We start from the raw sequence: 6,000 nt of genomic DNA on the forward strand, positions 1-6,000 counted from the left end.
TAATAATGGAGATTGAGTATCACAGCATTTCTATATTGGCAAAATGTTTGTTATCTCACCTAAAGGCACTTAATGATCAACAGAAGATAGCTGCCACTGAGTTTGTCTGGGTTCCCCCCCCCCCGCCCACACACACACACTTATGGTATCATTTGCTTTATTGTAGAAGAGAGTAAAGTCATATTCCCTGATTTGGAGGTGGGAATTCACGTAAGTGAAACATTTGATACAGATTTGCTAACTCCTTATAGCATAGATCGAACTGGCAGATCTTAACAGCAACTATACTCTCTGTAGCATATTCAGTGGTATGATGAATGGCTGACTGCCACACACCCAAAACTGCTTTTGGAAAGCTAGAGTTTCAATTTGTCTTCTTGATTTCTAGAAGTTAATGAAGTCACAGGTAAATATACAGAACTGTTTATGTCCTCACCAGATTTAAATTAGAGTTTGCTTATTTAAGTGTCTACTTCCAGTGTGTAGGCAAATTAGATAAATTCCATTTCATTTATTGTAAACATCTTGTCAAAGAAAATGAAAATCTCTAACTTGCTAAATATCTGACACTCCTTGAACACAAAACTGAGCATAAGTGTGTGATGTGTGTACATGTGATATTTAAGCTTTTATAATGAAGGTTTTGGTTTCCTCCAATATGTGCAGAAGCAGTTAATTGGGGCTCATACAACTCCAATCACAATCCATACATACATCAATTGTGTAAAGCACATTTATATATTCGTTGTCCTCCCTCATCATTCCCAAAACATTTGCTCTCCGCCAAAGCCCCTGGCATCAGGTCCTCATTTTTTCCCTCCCTTCCCACTCCCCCCTTCCTCATGAACCCTTGATAATGTATAAATTATTCTTTTGTCATATCTTGCTCTGTTCCACATCTCCCTTCACCCATTTTCTGATTTTTTTTTAAATGGACAGAAATAGCCTCCTTAGATATATGCGTCCCATCTTAGCTATCACAGAAACCAGTCATATGCTGTTTTTAGATCACAGTGATTCGCTTCTGACTAGTAGAAACTCTATAAACAACAGAAGAAAACACTGCCTGGTCCTGTGCCATCCTCCCAAGTGTTATGATTGAGCCCGTTGCTGCAGCTCTGTTTAGCTATCTCACTGAGGATTTCTCTTGCTTTCACCGCCATTGTCCTGGCAAAGAATGACCAGCTAACCTTCAGGGATTGGTTCCTCTTGGCTGCATGTTCAATGTTTATCAGATGAATCTTACCATCCTCAGTTCTAAGGGACATTCTGGCTGTACTGCAAAGACAGATTTGTTCATTCTTCTGGCATCTCATGGCAGATTCAATATTCTACATCAACACTGTAATTCAAAGCCGTAAAAATAGCAATAAAGAGAATGTTAACATATTGATCTGCTATAAAATCACGTTTAAAAGTTTGAGACAGAAATTTTCTTCTTTAATTTGGAAATGACTGAGGATGAGAGTAGACTGAGTGTATCACATAAGGATTGGAAAGTATATTCTTCTGGCCTCCCCTACCCCCACCCCATCTCTTCAGTAAAGAGATAGAAAAATCTGAAAAAGAATGGATTGAGCCTCCTCTCTGGGGGATGGACAACAGAAAAGTGGGTGAAGGGAGACGTTGGACAGTGTAAGATATGACAAAATAATAATAATTTATAAATTACCAAGGATTCATGAGGGAGGGGATAACAGGGAGGGAGGGGGAAAATGAGGAGCTGATACCAAGGGCTCAAGTAGAAAGCAAATGTTTTGAGAATGATGATGGCAACAAATGTACAAATACGCTTGACACGATGGATGTATGTATAGATTGTGATAATAATTGTATGAGACCCCAATAAAATGATTTAAAAAAAGAATGGATTGAAGTTGTATTAAAAACACTTATTTTTTTGTGGAACTAAGCTTCAGAAATCAGAAGAAGTCCTCACCAAAGTACTACCAAGTTAAACAGAGCTTGCTCAATTTCCTTACTAAGAGTATATATTTACTAAGCATTTCATTAACAAACTTACTCTGTGATCGATTTATTCAGTGTATTTTTTAAAAAGGTAAATGAGCATTTCTGTAGTTTTTTCTGAAGGAAAAATTATTTCCCCAGCTGTTGAGGGGTACTGAAAACTTCATGCATGTTAGCACCAACGTTTTGCCTTTGTTCCGTTGTCAACGGATCCTGAACAAAATGACTAGGTGTTTCGCCACAGACTGCATGGATCGTCCATGTACTATCTGGATTATTCTAACCAAAGGCAAGCTGATTCTGGATACAATCTGTAGAGCCACCAGGTTGCAGATTCTGCTCAGGGAGTCAGAAGCACTCAGCCATATCAGCTGGAAGTCTGATAAATCCTCAGTTTACGCAGGAATTCAAAACTGTACCCATCTCTTCACTTTCCAACCTGTTTCTGATTTCACTGAGCTGCATAATAATGACAACATCTACAGGAGAGAGCCCAGCATCCTATGCTGCTAATGGAATGTCTTCAACTGGCATGACGTAATAAAGATATGAGTCTACTTTTCTTAACCCAAGATGTATGCTACTCAATGAGATTTCTGATTCCTTTTCATTTTTCCTCTACATCCAAAAAAGGGCAAAGAATGTGTAAGAGAATACTTTCTAAAATCTTCTATACAGTTTGTTTAATGATGGCGATCCATTTGGTCAGGTGCACTTGATAAATATTGCTGTTGGGCATCTCAGGGAACATGAACTTGGTGTCATTTTGGTCAACTGCCTCATTAAGAACTTGCTGTCACAGAGTCAGTGTTGACTCATAGTGACCTCCTGTGGTGTTTACAGGAATAAATGTTTATGGAAGTAAAAAGTCCAGTCTTTATCCTGAGGAGCTGCTGGTAGTTTTGAACCACCAACCATGAGAATCATAGTGGAACACATAACTACTGTACCACTAGGACCCAGTCTGGTATATGTATCCATCAATTATGTTTCACTTGTCTCAAAAGAGAACAACCAACATATAGTTACCTCTGTACCGCAGGTTCCACCTCTTAATTTAACAAACACATTTTGACTTATTTTTTATGTTTTAAAATTTTCAGATGAGATCTTCATCATTCTATGCTGTGCTGTGCCGATTCCTTCCCTGAAAAGAAGAACAGGCAAGCTTTTGACTTCCCTTGTCTTTGTAGGATTGAGAGTCATGATTGAAAGGCATAGGATCCAGGCTACCGACCCCACTGTTGATCAGAGAAATGCTTAGGAGGCTTGTGTGTATGATGGAAAAATAATCAATTCCAGCATATGCTCACTTGCCTTAGTGGATCTAGAGGAGTTGTACTGTGATGGATAGTTAAATGTTAATCTTAGGTTACTTGTAGTTTTTAAATATTTGATGTTTAGAATAGGAACACATTAGTTTCATTACTGGAAGATGTTGTATTAGCTCACGGTTACTGACTGCATTTGCTTGGTGCTGTCTTACGCTTTGTGTGTGTGCCATTCTTCCCAAGGGACCAGTCAGCAACCACACAGGTAGAAAAGGGCATCTTTCGCATTTTCCAAGTTTATTTATATTTTGCACAGATAATTTTAATACTGAAAATGTACAAATGTATAACAAATTGTATTGTAAAATGCTCCCATTACATTTGTCTTAGATATCTAGTACCTGTACAACAGAAGTAGTACAAGTCGGTGGCTTTTGCAAACAAACATTTATTTCTCTTTATTCAGAAAGCGAGGGGTCTGAATTCAGAGGGCTGACTCTAGTGGAAGGCTTCTTTCTCTGTCAATTTGGAGGAAAATCCTGGGCCCCTTTGAGCTTCATTTCATCTTTGTGTGACTTGGCATCTCTTCCCTCCCCTTCTTCGCTTCCCAGTTTGTCTGTTCAGTTTATTTTATATCTAAAAAAATTCTGATTTGAAACACACCATACGCTAATATTGTCTCATATCATAACAATGAAGATCGATTCCCAAATGGATTAATAAACACAAGGAGAGGGATTAAGATTTACAGCAAATGTTTTTGAGGGACAGACCTTGATGCAGAACCCCACTCTCACATCCTCTCCCTCAGACATCTTTGGAGGCAAGAAATACTTTTTTTTACAAAGGTTCAGGAGATATTTTATGCATATCTAACCTGATATATTCTCTTCTCTCCCTTTCTGCTTTTACAAATAGGAACAATTTTACCTTCAAATATATACAAAAATGACCTTTTCTTTGCTTAAAAGTGTATCTTGAGTATCTTCAATATCAATATCTTTAAACCTTTCTTATTCTTTTTAATTCCTGCATAGCATTTTGTTTATGGTTATACTAAACATTATGTGACTAGACCTATAAAAATACAGTAATGACTAAGCATATACTTTCATCTTTTACATGCTTATGAGTGAATGTATGCTAAATTACAAATAGACAAGTTGAATGAGAAGGATATGTTTTTAAATTTTGGTAGATATCTCTAATGAACATCGATGCAAAAATCCTTAACAAAACACTGGCCAATGGAATACAAACATATACAAAATGAATAATTTATCATGACCAACTGGGATTCATTCCAGGGATGTAGGGATGGTTCAATATCCAAAGTCCGTCAGCACTACTCAATATATTACTAACTATATATGAAAAACCCCAATATATTACTAGCTATATATGAAAAACCAACAGCCAACATCAATGGAGAAAAATGAAAATAATCCCACTGACAAAGGGGACCATACAAGGATGCTCGCTACCCTACTTCTATTTTAAGTTGTCTGGAGGTCCTAACTAACAACATAAGGCAAAGGAAAGGCATCACAGGTATTCATCTGGGGGAAAGAAGAGATGAAGTTATCATTATGATTTTATAAATGGAAAATCTCAAAGGTGTGGAGGAAGTGAGAGAAGAAGAATGGCAGGATACAAGATTAACAAAGAGAAGTCTACCAGACTGCTATATCTATTAGACAAGACCACGGAAATGGAGACCAAGAAAGCAGTGCCCTTCACAGTAGACAAGCACAATCTGAACTACCTAGGGATATATGTAACCCAAACTCCTCGAAAGATTTGTATGAGGAAAACTACAGACCACTACAACAAGAAATCAAGAGTGACCTCCACAAGTGGATGAATATCCAATTCTTGTGGATTGGAAGACTCAATATAGTAAAGATGTCAGTCCTACCCAAGGCACTGTACAAGTTTACTGCTATCCTGATAGCAACACTTCAAAGAACTGGAAAAACTGACTACCAACTTCCCTAAAAAGCCCAGAATTAACAGAGAACTCCTAAAAAAACAAGGCATAGGGCTTGCTCTACAGCCACAGTGATCAGGTCAAAACAGTGTGGTACTGGTATAATGACAGATATTCAGACCAATGGAAAAGAACGGAAAATCCAGAAATGAAATCAGTAGCATATAGAGAACTGATCTTTGATAAGGGACCCCAAATATCAAATGGGAAGTGGATGCCCTCTTTAACAAGTAGTGCTGGAAAAAATGGATATCTATTTGCAACAAAATGAAACAAGACCCTTACCTCACTCCACGCACAAGAATAAACTCAAGGTGGACCACAGACCTTGAGGATAACCCCCAAACTATTAGGGATATTAATGAGGGAATTGGAACTAACCTAAGAACTTTGGTTCAGGGAATACACAGGCTATCAGAAATAGGGAAGGACACAAACACAGATGAGGCACAAATTAACAAGTGGGATATACTGAAGATAAAACACCTGTGTACATCAAACGACTTCTCCAAGAGAGTAATAAGAGAGCCCACAGACTGGGAAAGCATCTTTAGCAATGACACATCAGACAAGGCTTATTACTAAAATGTCCATAATAAGAAAAACCAAATAGCCCACTGAGGAGGTGGGCAAAGGACCTGAACCGAAGTTTCACAAGGGCGGAAATCCAAGTAGCCAATAAACATATGAGAAATTGTTCCTGATCATTAGCCATAGGGAAATACATTCAAACATTATGAGATACCACCTAACAACCTCAAAGATAGCCCA

Source organism: Tenrec ecaudatus, chromosome 3 (assembly GCF_050624435.1).
Source record: "Tenrec ecaudatus isolate mTenEca1 chromosome 3, mTenEca1.hap1, whole genome shotgun sequence".
Classification (NCBI taxonomy): Eukaryota; Metazoa; Chordata; class Mammalia; order Afrosoricida; family Tenrecidae; genus Tenrec; species Tenrec ecaudatus.